The sequence below is a fragment of the Magnolia sinica genome, chromosome 7 (assembly GCF_029962835.1).
Source record: "Magnolia sinica isolate HGM2019 chromosome 7, MsV1, whole genome shotgun sequence".
In the NCBI taxonomy this organism is placed as follows: Eukaryota; Viridiplantae; Streptophyta; class Magnoliopsida; order Magnoliales; family Magnoliaceae; genus Magnolia; species Magnolia sinica.
This window is the reverse complement of record NC_080579.1, coordinates 70439466-70465557: the sequence shown is the minus strand read 5'-3', so window position 1 is coordinate 70465557 and position 26092 is coordinate 70439466.

Sequence of the window (26092 nt, the reverse complement as noted above, 5' to 3'; positions counted from 1 at the left end):
TAAAACATAGATAGTATCCAACTCAAAATCAGTCAACCAAGTGCTAAGTTATAAAGTTATTACAGACCAGAAGTCTCATATAAATTAGTAGAACCAGAACCAGATGACGGAGCAGGAATAGAGGGATCAAGTTGGTGCATGCCTTTGTTCAATCGCCTAAGATATTTGCGCATGTACTTGAATTGTAAATCATGAGCAACAGACATGTTTTCCATCTTTACATTTATATTCTCAACTTTATCCTCTAATGCACTCAGACGAGCATCAACATCAGATGGTTTAAAATCTGGATCATTTGTTGAGTCAGAATCCAGTTCCTCAAAAATGTCATCCATATTAATGTCATCACCAGCTTCTTCATGACCACCACCACCACCACCTTGTTCAGGAAGTAGATCCAGCTTCATCTTATTGATATTAGTATTGTTGAAGATCAGATGATGGATTGGTGCCTCATCAACTGGCATATCGACTAACATATGTGTAGCTAATACAGTCATTAAATAGGCAAAAGGAATGTCACTATGACCAGGATGGAGTCTAAACTGAAGAATGAAATGACAGATTAAGGATGGTAAACAAATCTGAGTACCATTGGAAATAGCATGGATAACACGAGCCATAAACGAAGTCAAGTCAGTTTTATTACCCGAACAAGGATACAGATTAGACATAAAGATTTTGTGGAGAATTCTGTACTTGGGTAACAAATACCTTGCGGGAAGCGCATTCCCTTTTTGTGTCCATTGAACATCCATGTTGCACAAATCTCTAGTGAGCATGCGTTTTTCAGACATTGAGGGTTTATCAGTTAAGTTATGGATAGGAATACCCTCATCATTCACAGGAATGTCCATAAGGGCTGAAATTAAATGACGATCAATGTCAAAAGGCCCTTCTCTGGTAGATATTTTAAAAGTTAAATTATCCTGTGAGAAAGCACTAATACATGTAAACATGGATTGGGCAATGGACCGGTATGCAGGCCCACCCCAATGTAATAAGTTAACCCAACCTATAGCTTCAACCATAGGAAGGATGTCAAAAGGTGCAATATGATTAACATCAACAGGATGTTCAACAATAACATTACGTAATCTAATGTCCCTAACATAAGATGGATCATCATTGGGAACAAGAAGATGACGCTTAGAGATAATGGTCGATCTGGAGGAAGAAGAAGGACCACGGGAAGTAGTTTTTCTACCTCTAGAAGCCATTTACAACAAGGATATCAAGGAAATAAGAAGTTGCAAAGGATTAAGAAGTGGGTTTACTCAAAACAGATTTTTCAAAATCCAAACCCCAAATCTCAATGAAATCCAAAATAGAAAGCTTCAAGCTAGAAAAGTAAACAATCTAGACACAAATCTGCAAGAAAAACGTAGTTTGGAACACTAACCTTGAAGAACATGAAAGATGGGTTCGACAAGTCGAAGCTCAGCTCCTTAGAGAGAAAAAAATTGGTATGAGGAAGAAAGCAAAAATCTCTAAATTTTAAGTGATTCCCGAGTTCTACGATTGGTCATGGATATCTACGACCGGTCGAAGGTCAACTGGTCGAGTATACTCACGACTGGTCGAAGAATGTCCAAAAATTTATATTTCTTGCAAATTATACAAAAATTAGAATTCAATCTAGCAAATATATACACTATAATACAAGTAGGCATAAATAATCATTTTAAAATGCACATGCCAAGATCAAATTTCATCTTTTTGAACCTGCTTTTATCGAGAGGTTTTGTGAAAATGTCAACTCGTTGATCTTCGATAGGAATATATTCTAGAGATATAACTTTTTCTTCTACTAATTCCCTTATATAATGAAATCTAATGTCAATGTGCTTAGTACGAGAATGCTGAATAGGATTTTTTGAAATATTTATCGCACTGAAATTATCACAATGTAATAACATAGAATCCTGTTTAATTCCATAATCACTTAGCATTCGTTGCATCCAAATAAGCTGTGTACATGCATTACCAGCTGCGATATACTCAGCTTCAGCTGTTGAAAGTGATATAGAATTTTGTTTCTTACTAAACCAGGAAACTAGACAATTTCCAATGTAAAAACAACCACCACTGGTTGATTTTCTATCATCTAGATTACCAGCCCAGTCAGCATCCGAGTACCCAGCTAATTGGACACTAGTCTCATGAGGATACTAGAGACCGAGATTTACAGTACTTGCGACATATCTAATAATTCGCTTGACAGCAATCAAGTGAGATTCTTTTGGATCAGATTGATATCTTGCGCAAATACCAACACTTAGAGAAATATCAGGTCTACTAACAGTTAAATATAACAAACTACCAATCATACTCCGATAAAGTTTTGAATCAACATTTTTACCATTAGAGTCTTTTGAGAGTTTCTGGGGAATACTCATAGGAGTATCGAAATTCTTGCGATTCTCAAATCCAAATCTCTTGATTAGATTCAAAGCATACTTAGATTGAGAAATGAATATTCCTTCAAGTTGTTGCTTTACTTGCAATCCAAGGAAATAAGTCAATTCCCCAACCATGCTCATTTTGAACTGTGATTTCATCAAATCTGCAAACTCAGTAGTCAAGTCAGTACAAGTTGATCCATAAATGATATCATCAACATAAATCTGCACCATTAAGATATGATCATTATGTTTTTTAACAAACAGAGTTTTATCAACAGATCCCATTTGAAAATTATGACTTAAAAGAAATTTCATTAGTTTCTCATACCATGCCCTAGGTGCTTGTTTTAATCCATAAAGTGCCTTTTTAAGCCGATATACATAATCAGTATTTTTGGAATCTTCAAAACCCATTGGCTATTCAACATAGACTTCTTCATGTAAATCGCCATTTAGAAAAGCACTTTTCACATCCATCTGATAGATCTTTATCTTTCTAAAACATGCAATGGATATAAATAGTCTGATAGATTCAAGATGTGCTACTGGTGCAAAAGTTTCATCGAAATCAATCCCTTCAATTTGAGTATAACCTTGTACCACTAGTCTAGCCTTGTTTCTAATTATATTTCCACACTCGTCAGACTTATTTTTGAAAATCCATTTTGTTCCAATGATGTGTTTATCTTTAGGTCTTGGTACGAGATACCAAACATCATTTCTTACGAATTGGTTGAGTTCTTCTTGCATCGCAACAATCCAATTCTCATTAGCAAGAGCTTCTTTTACGTTAGATGGTTCTATTTGGGATGTAAAACATACATAATTACATATATCCTCAAGTTGTCTATGGGTGCGAACACCGGTGAGAGGGTTTCCAAGAATTTGTGTGGTTGGATGATCTTTAACAGTCCTCAACTCAGAATCAGTCTGATTCGATGAAGTATCGGGTTTATCAATGATTAGTACTTCATCATTATCTGAATTAGAAATTGGCGTGTTTAAGTGATCATCAATGACAACATTAATGGATTCTTGAATCACACTAGTCCTTTTGTTCAGAACCCTATAAGCTCGACTGTTTAAGGAATATCCTAGAAAAATACCTTCATCACTCTTCGTATCGAATTTTCCCAAATTTTCACGATCACGTAAAATATAGCACTTGCTGCCAAAAACTCGAAAGTATTTAACAGTAGGCTTTTTATTGAACCACAATTCGTAAGCCGTTTTATTATTATCTTTGCTAGTGTAGACTCGGTTAATAATATAACAAGCTGTGTTGACTGCTTTAGCCCAAAGATTTTTAGAGAGCTTCATGCTATTCAACATGACATTAGCCATTTCTTGAAGCACCCTATTCTTTCTTTCTACAATTCCATTTTGTTGTGGAGTTTTGGGAGCAAAGAATTCATGTAATATTCCTTGGTCGGTACAGAACTTCTCAAAATTACTATTCTCAAATTCAGATCCATGATCACTATGAATTTTACTGATTTGAGAAGATTTTTCAGTTTGAATCCTTTTAAAAACTTTTCTTACTTCTTCAAGGGTTTCAGATTTATCCCTTAAGAAGACTACCCAAGTGAATCTGGTAAAGTCATCAACTATTACTAGGATATACTTTTTCCCACCACGACTTTTTGTTCTGGTAGGTCCTATCAGATCCATGTGGAGAAGTTCAAGTGGTCTTGATATGGTATTTGAATTCATCTTTTTGTGTAAGTTCTTTGTTTATTTGCCTATCTGGCACTCACCACATATTTTATCTAATTTTTGAAGTTTGGGTAAACCTCTTATAAGTTCTCGTTTGCTCAATCTATATAAATTTCGATAATGTACATGTCCAAGACGTTTGTGTCATAAATCAGTCTCGTCTGTATGGACCATGTAACATGTTTGATTAGATGAGCTGGATTCGCTAATAATATAGCAATTTTCAGATGTTCTACGTCCAGTTAATATTACAGAACCCTTATTGTTTAGTATCTCACAGCTTTGATTAGAAAACCGAACATTATGGTTATTATCACATATTTGAGATATACTAAGCAAGTTATGTTTTAAGCCTTCAACATATAAAACATTTTTAAACATAGGAAGATTAAAAAGTTGAACCGTACCTTGGCCTATAATCTTGCAGTTGCTACCATCACCAAATGTGACTGAACCATCAGTCATATCTTTCAGATCCGTGAATAAAGCTTTGTCACCTGTCATATGCCTGGAGCATCCACTGTCTAGGTACCACTTTGAATGACTTGTTGCTTTGAAAGCAGTGTGAGCAACCAAGCAGGTAACTTTAGGAACCCATTTCATAACTGTTTTGGGTTTAGGAACATAGTTGGTCTTCTTTTGTGTATATTTGTAGGAATGACCTATAGAGTTAGATTTTAAGAGCTCCTTGAGTAAATCAACTATCTTTTCAGCTAGTGGATTTCATTTCTGATTAAAGTTGACATGGTTGCTTCTAGGTTTTTGAAAAGTTTTTGAATTTCTAGAAAAATCTTGATAAGTACTTTTCCCTTTTGAGTTTGAGGACTCTCCTTTAACAAACATAGGAGGAGTATACTTTTGTTTAGGAGGTAGATTTTTATCATAGCCCAACCCGGATAGATCGCCACATTTTCTTAATCCGGATAAAAGTTTCTCTAACTTTGGATCACCTTGGGCATATTTCCATGTGTCCTTTAGACTCAGAAGAGAAGATACTTCAGTTTTAAGTTTCTCAATTTCAGATTTTAAATCAATAATTAGGGAGTTTTTGAATTCCAAATCGCATTTTGATTTTTCAAAACAATCTGAAATTTGTGATTTTTCTAAGACAAGTGATTCAAAACATTTTTTGAGTTTAGAAAACTTTTCTTTTTGAAGTTTAAGTTTGACAGCAATTTTACAACTTTCCTTATATAGGGCATTGTAAGCGTCTTGAAGATCATCTTCATTTTCACATTCACTACTCAGATTTTCTTCACTTGTTGAGTCATTATCTAAAAATGTGAATTTGGCTAGAGTCATAAGAGCTTTAACCTCATTACCCGACTCAATTTCAGAATCTTCTGATTCAGAAGAACCTTCAGAATCAGATGATTCATCCCATGTAGACAACATACCCTTCTTCTTGGGTTTGTCCCTTTTAGGACATCTATTTGCTAAGTGCCCATATTCTTAACAGTTGTAACATTGAGATTTAGGTCTAAACTTCTTTTTATCATTTGATTTTTGAAAATCAACCCTTTTCTTGCTTTTGAAAATCTTGTAAAATTTCTTAGCTAAAAGAGCCATATCATCTTCTGAATCAGAATTTTCTTCTGAATTACATTTAGAAGATTTTAGTGCGATAGATTTACCTTTAGGAGCTTTAAAGTTTAACTCGTAGGTTTGTAGAGAACCAACTAGTTCTTCTACCCTCATATTATCCGTATCACAAAGTTCCTGGATCGCGGTTACTTTAGAATTGAACCGTTCAGGAACTGAGCGTAATATTTTTGCACACACTTTACTTTTTGGGATTTTATCGCCAAGACCCCACATTGAGTTTACAATGTCATTCAATCTAGTGTAAAAGTCCATAAACATTTCATTTTCCTCCATATGAATTTCTTCAAATCTGGTTGTGAGGAGTTGGACTTTAGATTTTTTGACAATTGTAGTACCCTCGTGTGTCATTTCTAATATATCCCAAGCTTGCTTTGCAGTATCACAGGAAATGATTCTTTTGAACTCATCCGGTGATAGTGCGCAAGTAATTGCATTTAGTGCTTTAGCATTTGCACTACTCTCACTTTTTTGAAGAGTGGTCCATTGGTAATATGGTGTGACTTTCATAGATTTTGAACCATCAACCCCAGTAACTTCCATGATAGGAGGTTTCCATTCAGTCACTGTGGCTTGCCACACATTTTCATCCATTGATTTGAGGAAGATCCTCATTCTGGCTTTCCAATAGGCATAGTTGGAGCCATCAAAGGGTGGAGACCTTGTGACTGAAAGGCTATCAAAATTTGACATCTTAAATAGCTTAAATCGTTAGCTCAAGAATTAAATCCAAGAATTAAAAAAGAGCTATTAGGCTCTGATACCACTTGAAAAGGCCTAGCTATATGTCCTAGAGGGGGGGTGAATAGGACAATGCCAAATAAAACTTATAATAGCGGAATTAAAAAGAATATGATAGCCAAAATAAATCACAATGCAAGAAAGTAAAATAACCTCAAAATTCAGATCTTGAGAGGTTGATACAAATGTTGTTCTAAGGACAACCTTACACCGAAAACTAGAGTTTATGGTAGGACAACCTTATTTCTAGAAAGATCTTTGTATCAAATCTCAAACCAAAGAGGAATATAGAAATAAATACAAACTGAATTGAAATAAATTGTAATCACAAATGTATTGTTCTAGGGACAGCCATACACCATAAAAATGGCAGGGCAACCTTGCTGGAACAACTTTTAAAGGAAATTGAATATCAAGCTAATAAAGGAATAGCAGAAAATAAATTCTAAACTATTACAAAATTCTCACAATGCTTGAATTAAATGATTACAACATTCACCACCTGTGAGACCCGACCCGAGTTCGCAGGTGTGCTTATGTGTGTGTGAGTATGCACTCCGTCCATCTTGATCCCACGATCCTACCGGTCGAATCCCGGTGACCCGTAACCCTTGGATAGTGTTTGCGGTCATCCGTGAGCCCAGTCGTGAAGACCTAACTCGAATCGAGTTGAGACCTATGCCATTGTGACCGCATCGTCGTCGCGGTTTCAATGATGCGTCTTGTGTGTCCATCCGATGTGTGGATCATAAGTTATGTGCATCTCATTTGTAGCCTGTGAGCATGATCATGTGGCCCACCTAGTGTGGAGGGCACATTTTTCAAGGTGGCCACCCTCTTTTGTGCAAATTCCAACACACACTACCCATACACTACCTAAACCCCCAAAGCCTACACCCCCCACCACCCACACACTACCCATCCCTACTCTAGCCTAGCAACATAGTTTATATCACCATAGACTATGATGATTTTTCTCTTATCTAGGAGAGAGTGATGATTACTTTTCCTCTCTCTTTTCTAGCAATTTCCATACTCTCCCTCTCATTTTCTCTCTACTCTCTTCTCTCGTTCTTTCTCTCTTAGAAAAAAATCCAGCCCCATTTTCCCTCTTCTCCAGCCCCTTCTCCCTCAAATCCCCTCCCATCTAACCTTCAATAATCCATCTCACCCATTGAAACATGTCCCTTGGAGCATAAAGAGAAGATTGATGTAACTTTGGAGTGAGATCTATTAAGGTGGGTGATTATAATTGCTGATCTTATTTTCTACCCTTTGATCTTATTTTTCTTTCTAGATGGATCATATGAGACCCACCAATCCATGGTGGGGATCCCATTTGATCCCATGGATGTGGCCCTTTGTCCCATCCTAAATGCATGTCATGATCCATGATGGGGCCATTCTCCATGGACCCCATCATGATGTATTTAATGATCCACTCCATCTTAAGGTCATCTAGACCCTAAGGATCATGCTGGGATGGCATTCCAACCATCCATAGCAATTATAGATCATGCATGTGGTGATTTTATGTTGCATGTACAATCAATGTAGTTGTATAGGTATGATTCACTCTTGGAAGGGCCCACTAGTGGCGGGGCCCTACCCCCATGGCCGGATTACTCTCTTTCTTTCTTCTCTTTTCTCTGATGTTTGGATGATAATGTGTGTGTGGCCCATCTATAGTGGGCCTTGGATGTCCCAAAATAAATAAAAATAAAAATTCAGGAAGGTGGGATGCTCTTACCACCTAACTCCATGATCATTGGACACATTAATTAATGCATGCAAGTGTCCTAGTCCTAGTATGTGATCTGGACTTATGTGGGGCCCACTGAGGAAGGCCACACACCCTTTTTTTGGCTGAGATTATTGAGATATAGGCTGATGTGTCTAGCCATGTATTGCTGTCCAAAAACCTAGACTGTTGCATGGACTGTCATGTTCAATCTTTGGCATGAATTTTTGGATCATAATTGCCATTATTTTCTTTATAGTTATAGGGTGTAATGAGAAGGTGTGGACCTCACCATGAGGTATGATGGTTCATACCTCAGATGACCCATGAAATGGTACCCAAAAAGGAGGCCCATAGGAGTGGGCGGTCCACTTTGTTGGGCTGTCCAGCCCACATGTATGGAGGGAAAACATACACTTCAGCTTGGTTTTTCTAAGGGATGGGCCACTTTTATGGACCCCACCTTACTTTATTTTATGAAGAAAATACTAAACCTCCATTTTCCCCCTCTTAGATGAAGGTTGGGCCCACCTTATTGGGTAAACAATGCATGGACAACAACGTCTCTTCCTGGACAGATTGAAATTCCTAATTTAATTAAAATATTTATGAGTATTCAAAAATCATAAAATTTTGCAGAGAGGTGTTTCACTCATGGTACGACCCACCTACAAAATTTTGGGGCCAATGAACACCTAGACATACCATGGTGGTGGCTGGACCGGCCCATTACAATATGGTGTCCAGATCAGTCCGATTTTCTGGACAGTCTGTTTCATTCAAATAAATTAAAATAATTTTAAGTGTCCAAAATTTCTGAAATTTTTTGGAAGTGTGACCCACCTATATAAGTGTCACTCTACAAAATTTTAGGACCAAAGAACATTCGAGCTGACTGTGGTGCGGCCTGCAAATTTGGGTCAGTTTGGGCCAAATACCCAGGCCCATATGGGACGCCCCATGTGGGCTACCTGCTGGACTTTGGTCTAGCAGTGTGGCCCACCTACTCCCTTGTGTCGTATGATGTAACCCTATGTGGTGGGGCCCTCTGACTTGATAGCTAGACCACTTGGGCTGATGTCCTAATCAAATGAAACAATTACTGGACTCCAATAAGCCCATAAACCTGTTGGGTTAAAAATCCAGCAACTTGTTATAATTATGATTGGCCTTTGGGCTGAAATTTTGAGGAGTGGGGCCCACCACATTGTGAAGATCTTAGAGAGAATAATTTATACCTTTGGTTCCTTAAATGTTGGGCTTGATAAATGCACTTTTGAGGCCCACCACAGTTGAATTTAATCGGGTCCATAGATGTAGCTGGTTGTTGAATTCTTTAGGCCCAATTGGGCTAGAACTTTCCAAATAGGCGCATTGAACTCTTGGGCCATTTTTACCATACTATTGTGTTGGGTTATTGGGCTGGATTACACAAGTAGATGGGCCCTTGGTTGCCCACCAAATCAACTTTAATACTTGGGCCGGGTTGTAGGCCTAACTTACTTGACTAAGAGCATGACATTTGCCCATGTGGTTTGAGCAATGGGTTGCCCACTAGGCCACCACAATATATGGGATTAGTGGCCTTTATGTTGGGCCCTAACCTTCCCCTATGGGCCCATAGTGGTATATATTGGTTGGGCTATGTGTGTTTCCCTTGGACCCATGTTTTGGATAGGCTTTGGGCCGCCTTTCTGAAGCCCAACATGAGTATTTGTGATATGATTATGGCTGCCCGTTTCTTATTTCTGATGTTGCGTGGGCCTTGGGCCTTGATCCATGATCAATTAAAGATGGGCTAACTCTTGGGGACCAATTGTGGTTGGATGTCCACATTGGTGGCCCTAAGGTAGGCCCACGGGCTTCTATGGGTGGTTAAAGGTCCACCATAGACCCTTGCTAGGCCCGTTTCATCTATTTAGGTCATATCATTGTTCTCCTTAGTCTCGTGGGCTACCCCAGGTGTATGGGCCCCCACTAGAGGTTGTATTCCTTATGAGGAATTGGTTAAGTACCTAGACCCTTCATGGTTAGGTAGAGAGTTCATCTTCACCTCATTGGCACCCCTATTCATCTTCATGGCCCACTCCCATATGCATCATATGCATGCTTGGTTGAGGTATGATTGGCCATGGCTGTGTCATTGTGTAGGACATGTTACTATCTCCTCGAGAGATGGATGCTTGGAATTGATGCATGGGTGATTGTGTGATTCATGCATTTGGCATTGCATAGCTTGTGGACATCCGCCCTTACTTCATCAGGGCCTTGCCTCCACAGGGGTATTCGTGGATGGCCATATATGTGGACACCGAAAATATTAGTTGAGCATACCGGGTGCATAGGATGCCCATGGGTGAAATTCCTAAAACTTCCATGGTACCAAGGATCTGCTCCAACGTCGTGACCGGGTGGAATACATGAGCGCACGAGGGCCTTAGACCGTTAGGCTGCGACTCCCACTGTCGTGTAGTCGGTTGGATAGGGGTGTGGCCTTACCTGCCTGCTGTGAGGAGGCATTGCTAGGCTGAGTCTGACCAGCTCGTAAATGGGTCCGCTACCTTCAGGCCTTGTTGGTGATTGGTTGTCCACAGGCGGGTAGTGAGGTCTCTTACGCTCGTTTGACTGTGCGGGGTCTGCAGAGCGGCAGTCATTCAGCAGTGTAATGGACCCCGGTGATTTCCTTATGATTGAAAATGTACTTGACTTATGGTTTGGATATGAGCACTGACATTACTTGCATCGCATTAGCATTGGCTGTACAAGCCCCCCTTTCATACATTGCCTTGGTATGGCACCCATTACTTATTGCATCGCATTCATGGTAAGCCTTGGTAAGACTAGTGATATGTTCATTGATTATGCTTCTCTCCCTATACCTCTTACTATTCTTCTATGCACCATTGTCACACACTTACACTACCCTCTAAGCTTCTATAAGCTTATGCACGATTGATGCATGCAGGAGACTCTAGGTAGGCGCCGTAGTAGCAGAGCATGGAGTAGAGTTGAGCAGTGAGGACTCCAGTGTTGCTGATTTCTATCTTTTCCTTTTATTCTCATGTGTGTCCTTTTGGACCTTAAAAGTTCAAATTTTTAGAAGATTTTATGATGTGTGCCTTTGTTATTCTCAGATGTACTTGCTGTGATCTTGGGTATGCTCAGATTGGAAGTGATTATACTGTTATGAAAATCCTCCATGTAGGATCCCAGGATCGGAACCTACCTCAGGAGCCGAGAATGGGGTACTACGGAGGCTGTTGCGGCCAGAACCGGGCATCGGGTTCCTTGTGAGTCCGATTACCGAGTCTAGGGCGTGACACCACCATACATACATCCCACAAAAGAATAATTAAAGATCAGAAGGTTATAGGTTTAGGTTATAGTTATAGGTTTTGGGATTTGAGAATAGGTTTATGTTACAAGTATAGGTTTAGGTTAGGTTATAGGTTAATGTTTAGGAAATTGAGTTTAGGTTATTTGTTCAGGTTATAGGTTTAGGTTAAGGTTTATGTTTAGGCTATAGGTTTTGGGATTTGAGAATTGGTTGACGTTTAGGTTTAGGAAATCGGGTTCGGGTTCGGAATCGGGTTTAGGTTAAGTAGTTGAGATTAGGATTAGGGGTAGGTTTAGGTATAAGGATTTGAGAATACATTTAAGTTATAAGTTCAGGTTATAGGTTCTATGTTTATGCTAAGGTTTAGGTTTAGGTTATAGGTTTTGAGATTTGAGAATAGGTTTAGATTTGGGTGCAGGTTAGGGTTTGGGGAATTGAGTTTAGGTTATAGGTTTAGATTATAGGTTATAGGTTTTTGGTTAAGGTTTAGGTTATAGGTATAGGTTTTGGGATTCGAGAATAGGTTTAGGATATAAGTATAGGTTTAGGTTAGGTTATAGGATAAGGTTTAGGGAATTGAGCTTAGGTTATAGGTTCAGGTTATAGGTTATAGGTTTAGGTTAAGGTTTAGGTTTAGGTTATAGGTTTTGGGATTTGAGAATAAGTTTAGGTTGTAACCATAGGTTTAGGTTAGGGTGTAGGTTAAGGTTTAGGGAATTGAGTTTAGGTTATAGGTTATAGGTTTTTGGTTAAGGTTTAGGTTATAGTTATAGGTTTTGGGATTTGAGAATATGTTTAGGATATAAGTATAGGTTTAGGTTAGGTTATAGGATAAGGTTTAGGGAATTGAGTTTAGGTTAGGTTAAGGTTTAGTTTTAGGTTATAGGTTTTGGGATTTGAGAATAGGTTTAGGTTATAAGTATATGTTTCGGTTAGGGTTTAGGTTAAGGTTTAGGGAATTGAGTTTAGGTTATAGGTTTAGGTTATAGGTTATAGTTTGTTGGTTAAGGTTTAGTGTATAGTTATTGGTTTTGAGAATTGAGAATAGGTTTAGGTTACAAGTATAGGTTTAGGTTAGGTTATAGGTTAAGGTTTAGGGATTTGAGTTTAGGTTATTTGTTCAGGTTATAGGTTTAGGTTAAGGTTTAGGTTTAAGTTGTAGGTTTTGAGATTTGAGAATAGGTTGACGTTTAGGTTTAGGAAATCGGGTTCAAGTTCAGGATCGGGTTTAGGTTGGGGTTTTCAAGTTCAGGTTTCGGTTAAGTACTTGAGATTAGGATTAGGTGTAGGTTTAGGTATAAGGATTTGAGAATACATTTAGGTTATAGGTTCAGGTTGTAGGTTATATGTTTAGCTTAAGGTTTAGGTTTAGGTTATAGGTTTTGAGATTTGAGAATAGGTCTAGGTTATAAGTATAGGTTTAGGTTAGGGTGTAGGATTAGGTTTAGGGAATTGAGTTTAGGTTATAAGTTTAGGTTATATGTTATAGGTTTTTGGTTAAGGTTAGGTTTTGGGGTTTGAGAATAGGTTTAGGATATACGTATAGGTTTAGGTTAGGTTATAGGATAAGTTTTAGGAAGATCGGATCGGACCTGAGTTTAGGTTTGATCGGTCATAACTTCGATGTTCGGTCGATTTGGTTAAGCTTTATTGGAGGTTATAGGTTTTGGTTAAGGTTTAGGTTATAGCTTAGGTGGTTATAGGGTGCTTCGTTTTTGGAATTTGGGAATAGTATTAGGTTATAAGTATATGTTTAGGTTAGGGTGTAGGTTAAGGTTTAGAGAATTTCTGACGATTCCGAGTTCTTTTGGGGTAAGTTAACCTAACCCTAACCTGTGCTTAGATTAGACTTGGTGTTGTTGTGTCTCATTTCTATCCTTATTTTAGTTCGTCTAAATCAGTTCGGCGGTTCCTTCTTCGCTTAAGGTGCGGACTATAGGTTTAAGGTTTCAATGGTTTATTCTTTCTATTCAGGTGCAGTTTCACATGGTAAATGCTATGTTTATTTTACGTTTCTGATATACATTATATAAAGGTTACGTATAAAATACGCACTTGTGTTTGCCATGATTGATGTATGTATGATAGATGCATGTATACAACTCCTTGGTAAAAGGAATTGTCTAAGGGCATGTATTAACATACGCTATATATGTTGTTCCTTGTATGCTAAGTGTTGTAGAAATGCTAGAGTGTAATTTATTACACTAATTGTGGCGTTGAGAAGTGATTCAAGCTCCTATTGGTGTTTTCCTTTAGGTTATTTAAATTCAAGAATTGAGTTTAGGTTATACCATGGAGTTGTTGATCTATTAGCTTTACATTCCATATGTATTAGGTTACTAAGTCCAGAAATATTGACCCTTTAGGCTTAGGGTGACGAACAGCCGTATTAGGTTGGCGCGGTGGTTTGGCCAAGGTTTGCGCAGGGAATTGAAATAACCCGTTTAGTATGTTAACCATGTGGTTTAGGTTATAGGTTATAGGTTTTGGGTTAAGCTTTAGGTTATAGTTATAAGTTTTCGGATTTGAGAATAGGTTTAGGTTACATGCATATGTTTAGGTTAGGTTATATGTTAAGGTTTAGGGAATTGAATTTAGGTTATTTGTTGAGTTTATAGGTTTAGGTTAGGGTTTAGGTTTAAGTTATAGGTTTTGGGATTTGAGAATAGGTTAAGGTTGAAAAGGCCTAGCTATATGTCCTAGAGGGGGGGTGAATAGGACAATGCCAAATAAAACTTATAACACCGGAATTTCAGGGCGTTACAGTTTGAGAATAGGTTTAGGATATACGTATAGGTTTAGGTTAGGTTATAGGATACGGTTTAGGGAATTGAGTTTAGGTTATAGGTTTAGATTATAGGTTATAGGTTTTGGTTAAGGTTTAGGTTTTGGTTATAGGTTTTGGGATTAGAGAATAGGTTTAGGTTATAAGTATATGTTTAGGTTAGGGTGTAGGTTAAGGTTTAGGGAATTGAGTTTAGGTTATAGGTTTTGGGATTTGACAATAGGTTTCGGATATAAGTATAGGTTTTGGTTAGGTTATATGATAAGGTTTAGGGAATTGAGTTTAGGTTATAGGCTATAGGTTTAGGGTTGATACAAATGTTGTTCTAAGGACAACCTTACACTAAAAACCAGAGTTTATGGTAGGACAACCTTATTTCTAGAAAGATCTTTATATCAAATCTCAAACCAAAGAGGAATACAGAAATAAATACAAACTGAATTGAAATAAATTGTAATCACAAATGTATTGTTCTAGGGATAGCCATACACCATAAAAATAGTAGGGCAACCTTGCTGGAACAACTTTTAAAGGAAATTGAATATCAAGCGATAAAGGAATAGTAGAAAATAAATTCTAAACTATTACAAAATTCTCACAATGCTTGAATTAAATGATTACAACATTCACCACCATACATACATCCCACAAAAGAATAATTAAAGATCAGAAGTATAAATCATTCAACCACAACACAAGGGATTATAATGGTTCCCGTGTGTGTTCACCAACAGTTAAACAACAGCCACACAGAATGCTACTCCACTCCTAATATCCTCACAAAGGGGATATTAGCGTTCACTAACAAAATAGGTTTTCCCAGGTTCACCCAAAACCTTTACATTTGTGTTTTTGTCGTGGGCTTACACAATTAAAAACCCCACTTCTGAGAGTTTTCCTGGCTCTCCTCGGATAACCAATACAACAAGATTTTTCCGGCAAATCTTGAAAGAAACCAAAACATAAAGGAATTTACAATTAAATATAAAATACGATTATCTCCTTCGTTGTAGCCCGATAGAACTAAATCAGAGTAGATGATTGAATGTCCAAGTTTAATGTCCAGTACTCAATTACAATGGTTCTAATTCTAATAGATTTTAAATTAAACCAAATAGGGCTTGCCTTAATTGATTTTGATTCCAAAGAAAGGGAATAACAATTCCTCTTATCAAATTAGATTGGAATAGCAGAAACAAAATCAATTAAATAAAGCTAAGGAAAGAGAATATTAAATAAGCACACTTAGCTTAGATGGAGCACAGAATTATCTCTCAGAAGTTCGACGAAGATTGGCTTGAATGGATTAATTAATTCGATGATTTCTTCTGAGATTCGTGCACTATTTATAGGTGAGCAGATCGCGTCTTCGACTGGTCTAGGGAGCTCTTCGACTAGTCGAAGCAATAACAGATATTTGAAAAATCAGGCGCGAAAAGCTTTGACCGTTCTACGACTAGTCGAAGGTCTCCTTCGACTAGTCGTAGGTCACCTTTCGACTGGTCGAAGAACCTGAAAAACATCGCTGGATTTTGAGTCGAAGATTTTCGACTGGTCGAAGATGCAGTCGACACTGTTCCTTCGACTGGTCGAGCAGATTCCTGGACTAATCGAAGTCTAACAGATTTTATCCGAAATATGTAACAAACTCACGACTGATCGAGGAATTTCTTAGACTGGTCGAAGCAACTCTAGGACTAGTCGAAGAAGGCCTAGGACTAGTCGAAGAACAGACCAAACTCATGTAAAATAAACATTCGACTTATGTATCCAAAGTGACCTACTTCTAAGGTCAACCTAAGGTCAGTCAAACCTCAACCATGAAGTAAGGACATTGAAACATTAGGAACTAGTGACCTTGAAGTATGAGCCTTGAAGTCTTGATGTAGTTTAATCTTGAAATCTTGATGTAGTTCAATCTTGAAAGTGTCTTGAGTTCTTTACAAACTGCCTTGTACTCTTCTTGAAGTCTTGCAGCTTGAGTCTTGTCTTGTGAGCAGTTCTTACATTCAAGATTGATCCTTGTACTTGTGAGCTTTGCTTGTTGTGAGCTTAGCTTGTTTATGAATGTTGATACTTGAGAGAGCTTCACTTATGCAAGTTATATATAACAGTGATTTTGGCACCACAAATTTGACAACAGACAGGGATATAAACTATAGCACTTACAAAGGTTTAGGTTTAGGAAATCGGGTTCGGGTTCGGGATTGGTTTTAAGTTTGGGATTTCAAGTTCAGGTTAAGGTTAAGTAGTTTAGATTAGGATTAGGTGTAGGTTTAGGTTTAAGGATTAGAGAATACATTTAGGTTATAGGTTCCGGTTATAGGTTATATGTTTAGGTTAAGGTTTTGGTTTAGGTTATTGGTTTTAAGATTTGAGAATAGGTTTAGGTTATAAGTATAGGTTTAGGTTAGGTTGTAGGTTATAGGTTATAGGTTTTTGGTTAAGGTTTAGATTATAGGTATAGGTTTTGAAATTTGAGAATAGGTTTAGGTTACAAGTATTGGTTTAGGTAAGGTTTTAGGTTAAGGTTTAGGGAATTGAGTTTAGTTTATTTATTCAGGTTATAGGTTTAGGTTAAGGTTTAGGTTTAGGTTATAGGTTTTGGGATTTGATTATAGGTTAAGGTTTAGGTTTAAGAAATCAGGTTCGAGTTTGGGATCGGGTTTAGGTTTGGGTTCTCAAGTTCAGGTTTAGGGTAAGTAGCTGAGATTAGGATTAGATGTAGGTTTAGTTTTGCGAATTTGAGAATACATTTAGGTTATAGGTTCAGGTTATAGGTTATAGGTTTAGGTTATGGTTTAAGTTTAGGTTACAGGTTTTGAGATTTGAGAATAGGTTTAGGTTATGAGTATAGCTTTAGGTTAGGGTGTAGGTTAAGGTTTAGGGAATTGAGTTTAGGTTATAAGTTTAGGTTATAGGTTATAGGTTCAGGTTATAGGTTATAGGTTTTTGGTTAAGGCTTTGGTTATAGTTATCGGTTTTGGGATTTGAGAATAGGTTTAGGTTATAAGTATAGGTTTAGGTTAGGTTATAGGATATGGTTAGGGAATTGAGTTTAGGTTATAGGTTCAAGTTATAAGTTATAGGTTTAGGTTAATATTTAAGTTTAGGTTATAGGTTTTGGGATTTGAGAATAGGTTTAGGTTATAAGTATAGGTTTAGGTTAGGGTGTAGGTTAAGGTTTAGGGAATTGAGTTTAGGTTATAGGTTTAGGTTTTAGGTTATTTGTTTTTAGTTAAGGTTTACGTTATAGTTACTGGTTTTGGGATTTGAGATTAGGTTCAGGTTGCAAGTATTGGTTTAGGTTAGGTTATAAGTTAAGGTTTAAGGAATTGAGATTAGGTATTTTGTTCAGGTTATAGGTTTAGGTTAGGCTTTAGGTTTAAGTAATAGGTTTTGGAATTTGCGAATAGGTTAAGGTTTAGGTTTAGGAAATCAGTTTCGGAATCGGGTTTATGTTTGGGTTTTCAAGTACAGGTTTGGGTTAAGTAGTTGAGATTAGGATTAGGTGTAGGTTTAGGTTTAAGGATTTGAGAATACATTTAGGTTATAGGTTTTGTGTTTAGGTTAAGGTTTAGGTTTAGGTTATAGGTTTTGAGATTTAGGAATAGGTTTAGGTTATAAGTATAGGTTTACGTTTGGGTGTAGGTTAAGGTTTACCGAATTGAGTTTAGGTTATAGGTTATAGGTTTTTGGTTAAGGTTTAGGTTATAATTATAGGTTTTGGGATTTGAGAATAGGTTTAGGTTACAAGTATAGGTTTAGGTTAGGTTATCGGTTAAGGTTTATGGAATTGTGTTTAGGTAATTTGTTCAGGTTATATGTTTAGGTTAAGGTTTAGGTTTAGGTTATAGGTTTTTAGATTTGAGAATAGGTTAAGGTTTAGGTTTAGGAAATCAGGTTCGGGTTTGGGATCGGGTTTAGGTTTGGGTTTTCAAGTTCAGGTTTAGGTTAAGTAGTTGAGATTAGGATTAGGTGTAGGTTTAGGTTTAAGGATTTGAGAATACATTTAGGTTATAGGTTCAAGTTTTAGGTTATAGGTTTAGGTTAAGGTTGAGGTTTAGGTTATAGGTTTTGAGATTTGGGAATAGGTTTAGGTTATAAGTATATGTTTAGGTTAGGGTGTACGTTAAGGTTTAGGGAATTGAGTTTAGGTTATTGGTTTAGGTTATAGGTTATACGTTTTTGGTTAAGGTTTAGGTTATAGTTATAGGTTTTGGGATTTGAGAATAGGTTTAGGTTATAAGTATAGGTTTAGGTTAGCTTATAGGATAAGGTTTAGGGAATTGAGTTTAGGTTATCGGTTCAGGTTTTAAGTTATAGGTTTAGGTTAAGGTTTAGGTTTAGGTTATAGGTTTTGGGATTTGAGAATAGGTTTAGGTTATATGTATAGGTTTAGGTTAGGGTGTAGGTTAAGGTTTAGGGAATTGAGTTTAGGTTATAGGTTCAGGTTATAGCTTATAGGTTTTTGGTTAAGGTTTATGTTATATTTATAGGTTTTGGGATTTGAGAATAGGTTTAGGTTACAAGTATTGGTTTAGGTTAGGTTATAGGTTAAGGTTTAGGGAATTGAGTTTAGGTTATTTGTTCAGGTTATAGGTTTAGGTTAGTGTTTAGGTTTAAGTTATAGGTTTTGGGATTTGAGAATAGGTTAAGGTTTAGGTTTAGGAAATTGGGTTCGGGTTCGAAATCGGGTTTATGTTTGGGTTTTCAAGTTCAGATTTAGGTTAAGTAATTGAGATTAGGATCAGGTGTAGGTTTAGGTTTAAGGATTTGAGAATAAATTTAGGTTATAGTTTCAGGTAATAGGTTTTTTGTTTAGGTTATGGTTTAGGTTATTGGTTTTCGGATTTGAGAATAGGTTTAGGTTACAAGTATAGGTTTCAGTTAGGTTATAGGTTATAGGTTTTGGCAATTAAGTTTAGGTTATTTGTTCAGGTTGTAGGTTTTGGTTAATGTTTAGGTTTAGGTTATAGGTTTTGGGATTTGATAGTAGGTTAAGGTTTAGGTTTAGGAAATCAGGTTCGGGTTCGGGATTGGGTTTAGGTTTGGGTTTTCAATTTTGGGTTTATGTTAGGTAGTTGAGATTAGGATTAGGTGTAGGTTTAGGTTTAAGGATTTGAGAATACTTTTAGGTTATAGGTTCAGGTTATAGGTTATAGGTTTAGGTTACGGTTTTGGTTTAGGTTATAGGTTTTGATATTTGAGAATAGGCTTAGGTTATAAGTATAGGTTTAGGTTAGGGTGTAGGCTAAGCTTTAGGGAATTGAGTTTAGGTTATAGGTTTGGGTTATAGGTTTTTGGTTAAGGTTTAAGTTATAGTTATAGGTTTTGGGATTTGAGAATAGGTTTAAGTAACAAGTATTGGTTTAGGTTAGGTTATAGGATAAGGTTTAGGGAATTAGGTTTTGGTTATTTGTTCAGGTTATAGGTTTAGGTTAAGGCTTATGTTTAGGTCATAGGTTTTGGTATTTGAGAATAGGTTTAGGTTATAAGTATCGGTTTAGGTTAGGGTGTAGGTTAAGGTTTAGGGAATTGAGTTTAGGTTATAGGTTATTGGTGTTTGGTTAAGGTTTAGATTATAGTTATAGGTTTTGGGATTTGAGAATAGGTTTAGGTTATAAGTGTAGGTTTAGGTTAGGTTATAGGATATGGTTTAGAGAATTGAGTTTAGGTTATAGGTTCAGGTTATAGGTTAAAGGTTTAGGTTAAGGTTTAGGTTTAGGTTATAGGTTTTGGGATTTGAGATTTGATTTCGGTTATAAGTATAGGTTTAGGTTAGGGTGTAGGTTAAGGTTTAGGGAATTGAGTTTAGGTTATAGGTTTAGGTTATAGGTTATAGGTTTTTGGTTAAGGTTTGGGTTATTGTTATTGGTTTTGGGATTTGAGAGTAGGTTTAGGTTACAAGTATAGGTTTAGGTTAGGTTATAGGATAAGATTTAGGGAATTGAGTTTAGGCTATTTGTTCAGGTTATATGTTATAGGTTTAGGTTAAGGCTTATGTTTAGGTTATAGGCTTTGGGATTTGAGAATAGGTTTAATTTATATGTATCGGTTTAGGTTAGGGTGTAGGTTAAGGTTTAGGGAATTGAGTTTAGGCTATAGGTTATAGGTTTTTGGTTAAAGTTTTAATTATAGTTATAGGTTTTGGGATTTGAGAATAGGTTTAGGTTGTAAGTATAGGTTTAGGTTAGGTTATAGGTTAAGGTTTAGGGAATTGAGTTTTGGTTATTTGCTCAGGTAATAGGTTTAGGTTAGGGTGTCGGTTTAAGTAATAGGTTTTGGCATTTGAGAATAGGTTAATGTTTAGGTTTAGGAAATCGGGTTCGGGATCGGGTTTTTGTTTGGGTTTTCAAGTAAAGGTTTGGGTTAAGTAGTTGAGATTATCATTAGGTGTAGGTTTAGGTTTAAGGATTTGGGAAAACATTTAGGTTATTGGTTCAGGCTATATGTTATATGTTTAGGTTAAGGTTTAGGTTTAGGTTATAGGTTTTGATTTTTGAGAATAGTTTTTGGTTATAAGTATAGGTTTCGGTTAGGGTGTAGGCTAAGGTTTAAAGAATTGAGTTCAGGTTATAGGTTTAGGTTATAAGTTATAGGTTTTAGGTTAAGGTTTAGGTTATAGTTATAGGTTTTGGGATTTGAGAATTGGTTTAAGTTATAATTATAGGTTTAGGTTAGGTTATAGGATAAGGTTTAGGGAATTGAGTTTAGGTTGTAGGTTCTGGTTATAAGTTATAGGTTTAGGTTAAGGTTTAGTTTTAGGTTATCGGTTTTGGTATTTGTGAATAGGTTTAGGTTATAGGTATAGGTTTAGGTTAGGGTGTAGGTTAAGGTTTAGCGAATTGAGTTTAGGTTATAGGTTAAAGGTTTTTGGTTAAGGTTTAGGTTATAGTTATAAGTTTTGGGATTTGAGAATAGGTTTTGGTTACAAGTATAGGTTTAGGTTAGGTTATAGGTTAAGGTTTAGGGAATTGAGTTTAGGTTATTTGTTCAGGTTAGAGGTTTAGGTTATAGGTTTTGAGATTTGAGAATAGGTTGACGTTTAGGTTTAGGAAATCGGGTTTGGGTTCGGAATTGGGTTTTGGTTTGGGTTTTCAAGTTCATGGTTAGGTTAAGTAGTTGAGATTAGGATTAGGTGTAGGTTTAGGTATAAGGATTTGAGAATACATTTAGGTTATAGGTTATATGTTTCTGTTAAGGTTTAGGTTTAGGTTATAGGTTTTGAGATTTAAGAATAGATTTAGGTTATAAGTATAGGTTTAGGTTAGGGTGTAGGTTAAGGTTTAGGGAATTGAGTTTAGGTTATAGGCTTAGGTTATAGGTTACAGGTTTTTGGTTAAGGTTTCGGTTTGAGTTATTGGTTTTAGGATTTGAGAATAGGTTTAGGATATAAGTATAGGTTTAGGTTAGGTTATAGGATAAGGTTTAGAGAATTGCGCTTAGGTTTTAGGTTCAGGTTATAGGTTATAGGTTTAGGTTAAGGTTTAGGTTTAGGTTATAGGTTATGGGATTTGAGAATAGGTTTAGGTTATAAGTATAGTTTTAGGTTAGGGTGTAGGTTAAGGTTTACAGAATTGAGTTTAGGTTATAGGTTATAGGTTTTTGGTTAAGGTTTTGGTTATAGTTATAGATATTGAGATTTGAGAATAGGTTTAGGATATAAGTATAAGTTTAGGTTTGGTTATAGGATAAGGTTTAGGGAATTGAGTTTAGGTTATAGGTTCAGGTTATAAGTTATAGGTTTAGGTTTAGGTTTAGTTTTATGTTATACGTTTTGGGATTTGAGAATAGGTTTAGGTTATAAGTATAGGTTTAGGTTAGGGTGTAGGGTAAGGTTTAGGGAATTGAGTTTAGGTTATAGGTTATAGGTTTTTGGTTATGGTTTAGGTTATAGTTTGTAACGCCCTAAAATTCGGGGGTCGAGCATAACTCAACTCCCGAGTTCCAAAACATCACTTATGCAACATATTCAATGATGGATGTATATTGTCTGTATTAGTGCATAAAACATGGAATAGATTAAGCCAAATAGCAAATATAATTCAGGGATAAGTGAAGAAAGCAACCGGAAGACTTATAGAAATATATTTATACAAGTGTAAATCCCTGAAGTACTTATACATACCAAGTCGTAATGTAAGTGTTATTATCAAATTTCAAGTATCAAAATTACATCGTTTAATTCTCAAAATAAATCTCATCAACCCGCGCATCAGAACGAGGCTCACTGGAACCCGTCTGAAAACTGCATAAAAGAGAAAGCAGCCTTATCATCATCCATCTCCCGCTCTACCTCAGAAGTCGCATCAACATCTGCAACATCAGAACCTAAGACAGAGTCTCGTGGGTGTTTAACACTACCCCAGAACGTGGGAGTGAGTGATCAACTCAGTGGAATAATAAGGCACAGGTTAACATGTTATCAGTTCAATCAAGTAGTAATGATAAAGCAGAACAATTAAACATGTCCTAAGTACTCTTGTTAATGCAAGGATGCATGCAGAATGGTGCGTGCCCTCACGCATACACCCTCAGCGTCTTCATCTTATGTTAAGCATGACACCACCTCAAAGAGCGCCACATCTACAAAGCACATGCAAATTCGGTGCATGAACATGATTACCAAGTTGTTATTAGTCATTTTCATATAGCAGGATTGGGAAGCTAAAGTACCTTCCTCATATCACCATCCAAACAGTGATCCATTCTAGGGTCGTCAATCCTAGACATCTCATACGATCATATGGTTGAAGGTCATTGCAAAGGGCTCGTCACCAATCAATGCACGCCTATCACACCTTTGTTACTACACTAAGGCTCGTCACCTCAGCGCAGTATGCAGGTATGCTTGAGGTCACTACAAAGGGCTCGTCACCAATCAATGTAGGCCGACAGCACGAATATAGTGTCCCATACCACCATAATCGGCTCACGAGTTTGGTTGCTCACTGGTCACTACGGGGAGGCTCGTCACCCCAGCGTAGGCCGACAGCTCGACCACGGTGTCCCATACCACCATGTTCGGCTCATGAGTCTTAGCGGATCAAGGTACCATGGTTAATAGGATTTCACTGGTAAGTCTGGTACCCTAGATTCAAGCAGTATCGTCCATACATGGTGAACATACATCAGACAATCGGGTTACTTGACGAACTCGACTAGTACGAGCGCATGTTGGGTTGAACGACATAGAGTGCGCCAACACTCCGTGTGGCCAAACCACTGCCGACAACTCTAATACGACTCGGGTTCGTCTAATACATCCTACGTGGCGAAAGCAACCTCAGCCATGATCTTAAGGCCGATTACCGATTTCCTAGACTAATGCATAGTCCCATTGTAACGACCTTGGATTTTCCTGTGCTAATCTTTCCTTAAGTAGTTGTTTTTGGGGTAATTAGCGCTTTACTCGATTGCTTGTGAAATTCGCATCAATCACTTTAAATTGTATCTGCATGGCTCTAAACGTGTAGATTAGTGAGCGCTACGTTACTCTGAAATCTGGGATCCATCGCTAAATCCAGTTGTTCTGGAGAATTTTTAGAAGATCTGGATCGGATCTGGACCACGCGTCGAAAGTCCGATGGCGATGATCTTAGGCTATTGCGGTCACCAAGTTGGGCTTGATCTTCACCTCGAAAATCAAGTCCATGTGATGTTCTGGGTCGATTTGGTTGAGCTCGGAGTGAAGAGTGTGAGAACGGTTGGAATTTATTAAGCTTTTATTGAAATCTGAGTCTCTTGCACGACGATTTTAAGCATTCGGACCGTTGGATTCTGGACCAATTTCACCCTCTGATCAGGATGATTGGCCCAGGCATATCCTAGTGCTTGTGGATTGATCGAGATTCCGTGACCGTTGAATTGAGTGTGGTCCGCCACTACTGATCTGAAGAGCCTGGTACGAAAACTCAGCTTGACCTAGATCCATGGTCAGTGAGCTTAAGTCCGACCTTTCGTGGTTATAGGCCCACCAGAAGTGCTTCGTTGGATCGAGAAAGGCGTGCTTTGGTTATAACCTAAGTATACCTTGACCCTGGGGTTATTTCCATCATTTTAAGGCCTATATATAGTCCTTAAACCCTAGCTCTCATTTCCATACGAATTTTCTCTAACCCTAGCTTGGAAAGAGAGTAGAAAAGAGAGAGTTAGTGAGAGAGATTGGTTGGTGAATTATCTTGATTTCTTCCTTGTTCTTCTTCACCTTTGAACCTTTACTTTGAATCGTTCCTCTGACGATTCTGAGTTCTTTTGGGGTAAGTTAACCTAACCCTAACCTGTGTTAGAGCTTAGATTAGACTTGGTGTTGTTGTATCTCATTTCCATCTTTGTTTTAGGGTTTTCTAGTGCCGTTGACAAAGACTACTCGTCTAAATCAGTTCGGTGGTTCTTTCTTCGCTTAAGGTGCGGACTTTGAGTGTATAGGTTATGGTTTTCAAGGCTTTCAATCCCAGTTAGTGGTTTATTCTTGTTATGGATGAGATTTCACATGCCTAATGTCGTGTTTACATTGCTTTTCGGTTATGCATGTGCTATATTGAGATTTGTGTATTCTATGTGTATTTATAAAGTACCGTATACGTATAAAATATGCACTTATGTTTGCCATAATTAATTATCATGTATGTATGCTAGATGCATGTACGACAACTCCTTGGAAAAAGGAATTGTCTAAGTGCATGTATTTCAACATACGTCATGTATGTTGTCCCATGTATGCTAAGTGTTTGTAGAAATGCATGAATGATCTAAAGTGTAACTGATTACACTAAATGCGGGCGTTGAGAAGTGATTCTCAATACTCCTATGGATGCGCATGTTTTCCTTTATGCGATTACCTTTCAAGTTATTTAAATTCAAGCATTACTCCTATGCTTACACTTATGTTAAGTTGATATTCTTGAAGTTACATGTACCATGATTTGAGTTGTTGATCCATTTGTTTTACATTCCATATGAGCATCTATTGTGTAGTGTATGGTGTTTGGGACTATGCCTTAGTCCAGGAAATCGGTAATTGACCCTATGTGCGTGGTTGAGATTGCTTTCGCCACGTCGGACGTATTAGACGAACCCGAGTCGTATTAGAGTTGTCGGCAGTGGTTTGGCCACGCGGAGTGTTTGCGCACTCTATGTCGCTCAATTCGACGTGCGCTCGTGCTAGTCGAGTTCGTCAAGTAACCCGATTGTCCGATGTATGTTAACCATGTATGGACGCTACTGCTTGAATCTAGGGTACCGAACTTACCAGTGAAATCCTAATAACCATGGTACCTGATCCGCTAAGACTCATGAGCCGGACATGGTGGTATGGGACACCGTGGTTGAGCTGTCGGCCTACGCTGGGGTGACGAGCCTCCCCATAGTGACCAGTGAGTAACTTAACTCGTGAGCCGATTATGGTGATATGGGACACTATATTTGTGTTGTCGGCCTACATTGATTGGTGACGAGCCCTTTGTAGTGACCTCGAGCATACCTGGATACCGCAAGGAGGTGACGAGCCGATCTGTGGTAGTAAGGGCATGAAAGGCGTGCATTGATTGGTGACGAGCCCTTTGCTACGACCTCAACTATATGATCGTATGAGATATCTAGGATTGACGACCCTAGTATGGATCACTGTTTGGATGGTGATATGAGGAAGGTATCTTAGCTTCCCAATCCTGTTGTGTGAAATGGACTAATAACAACTTGGTAATCATATCCATGCACCGCATTTGCATGTGCTTTGTAGATGTGGCGCACTTTGAGGC